Source organism: Lolium rigidum, chromosome 5 (assembly GCF_022539505.1).
Source record: "Lolium rigidum isolate FL_2022 chromosome 5, APGP_CSIRO_Lrig_0.1, whole genome shotgun sequence".
Lineage (NCBI taxonomy): Eukaryota > Viridiplantae > Streptophyta > Magnoliopsida > Poales > Poaceae > Lolium > Lolium rigidum.
This window is the reverse complement of record NC_061512.1, coordinates 87187666-87190215: the sequence shown is the minus strand read 5'-3', so window position 1 is coordinate 87190215 and position 2550 is coordinate 87187666.

Below are 2550 nucleotides of genomic sequence, written 5' to 3'. Positions count from 1 at the left end.
GCGCTCGAGGCCAAATTTGGGGTCTCGGACAGCTGGCAGCGAATTGTCCTCATGGAGCAATGCGTATGACTACAAGATGGTGACGTGGGCAGCTCCCCTGGTTGAGCCAGGCTCATGAGATTCAGTCCCCTTGCCAAATTATTAATCATGTTTGCAATGACAGTGTAGGTCCGGTATGTTGGCATTCACGACTTTGTCATATTAATTTTAGGTGCATGGCCAGCGGCTAGCGAGAATATGAATATAATTCCGAAATTTGCTGTTGTCAAGAAATCCAAGTGCCAAGTATGTGTGCAAGTACCAAAAAGCAACCACGTAAGTCTCATAAGGCTAGCGGAGGCAAGAAGACTTTGGCACCGGCGAAGCTTATATATTCGAGATCTTTGTGAAATGAATGGTGAATTGACAAAAGGAGGGAAAAGATGCTTCATGACTTTAATTGATGACTCTACTTGATATTGTTATGTGCCTACCTCCTGAAATCTAAAGATGAAGCTCTTAGTCACTTCAAAATCTTTAAAATGCTTGAAAGCGGAAAACCAACCCGGTCGAAAGATCAAGCGGTTAGGTCTAATCGTGAGGTGGAGAGTATTTTTTCCAACGAGTTTGATTCTTTGTGCGGAACATGGTATTATCCACTGAGGAGAGCCTCCCTACTCACCTCCGGTCAGATGGGGTGGCCGAAAGAAAGAGAACCGTACTCTAGCTGATTTGGTTAATGCCATGTTGGATGCATTCGGGTCTATCCAGAGGCATGGTTGGGGAGGCGATGTTGAGCTGCATGTCATGTCCTAGCCGAGTGTCCCCCACAAAGAACAAAATCATTACCTCGTTTGAGGAATGGGGAAAGGAAAAGGCTGAAACTCTCTTACCTACGGGAACTTGGGCTGTATGGCGAAAGTAAATGTGCCGATATCAGCAAGCGCAAGTTTGGACCAAAAGAAACCCGTGTGTTGTGTTCTTCTCGGATATGCATTTCCTAGCTTAGTGGCTACAGATTGCATGATGACTGGGAAATCTGAGGAATCCCGACATGCATGTTGGTGCAATTATGGAGCCAGAATGATGCGACTTTCTTTGAGGACATCTTTCTCTATGAGAAGAAACGTCTAGCTCATCAATTGCGGAGATGCCTAGTTCATCTACTCGGGGAATTATTTCACTGGAACCTACTCTAGCAGCTATAGAACACTTTGAAAATCACGTGGCAGGATGGCAATGAGGCTCCCAAAAGGAGCAACCCGGAGACGGAAGGGCTTGCAAAGTCCTTTGGACATGATTTCATTGTGTTACCTCGTGGATGGCACTCCCGCTTCTATTTCCAAGCCTATGCATCTGCGGATGCCGGCCTACGTGAAGGGAAGAGCGTTTAGCCCTAAAATTAGCGAGATGGATTCCATCTTAGCCGATGGAACTTGAGGAAGTGCGAAGTCGTCCTTATGGGTGCAAACTGTGGGGATGTAAATGGATGTTCAAAGAGGAAAAGCTTGGGCACGATGGTATCTTTATTGAAAAGTACAAGGCACGTCTTGTGGCAAGGGTTATGCCCGGAAAGAAGGTGAAGATTTCTTTGATACATGCTCATGTTGCCAGGCCCGACCACCATTCGAGTGCTACTATCCTTAGGCTGCCTCACATGGTCTTCTCGTTCACATCAAATGGATTGTTAAGTACTTTCCTATAAATGGAGAGCTTGAAGAGGAAATTTATATATGGAAGCTGACTGATGGATTTATAGTAGATGGTCAAAGAAGGAAAGGTGTGCTGTAAGTACTAAAGTCTTTGTATGGGCTTAAGCAAGCACCTAAAGCGTGGCATGAGAAGTTTGAAAGAATTTTAACACGTGCAGAGGCTTTGTTGTAAGCAGAAGGCTGACAAGTGTGTGTACTATCGCCATGGTGGGGGCGAGGGAGTTATTCTTTGTCTATATGTCGATGGCATGTTGATATTTGGTACCAGCCTTCTTGCTAATTAAGGAGGTCGAAGAGTTCCTATCTACGGCTTGTTTTGAGATGAAGGACTTGGGAGTAGGCCGATGTGATCTTAAACATCAAGCTTTGCTAAGAGATGAACGATGGTGGGATTACATTGCTTCGAGTCCCACTATGTGGAAAAGATCTGAGTCGCTTCGGGTATAGCGTGCGCAAATCTTCTCCAACGCCTTATGATCCTAGTGTGATAATTCGTAAGAACAAAAGAATTGTTAGAGATCAATTGCGATATTCGCAGATCATTGGCTCGCTTATGTATTTAGCCAGCGCCACGAGGTCCGACATCTCATTTATTGTAAGTAAACTCAGTTGTTTTGTGTCTAGACCTGGAGATGTTCATTGGCATGCTCTTGAGAGAGTTTTGCGCTATTTGAAAGGCACTGCGAGTTATGGCATTCACTATACTGGGTATCCAAGGGTACTTGAGGGTTCTAGTGATGCAAATTGGATATCTGATGCTTGATGAGACTAAGGCCACAAATGTTATTGTGTTTACACTTGGAGGTGGCGTTGTTTCCTGGAAGTCTTGCAACGAGACCATCATTACGAGGTCAACTAT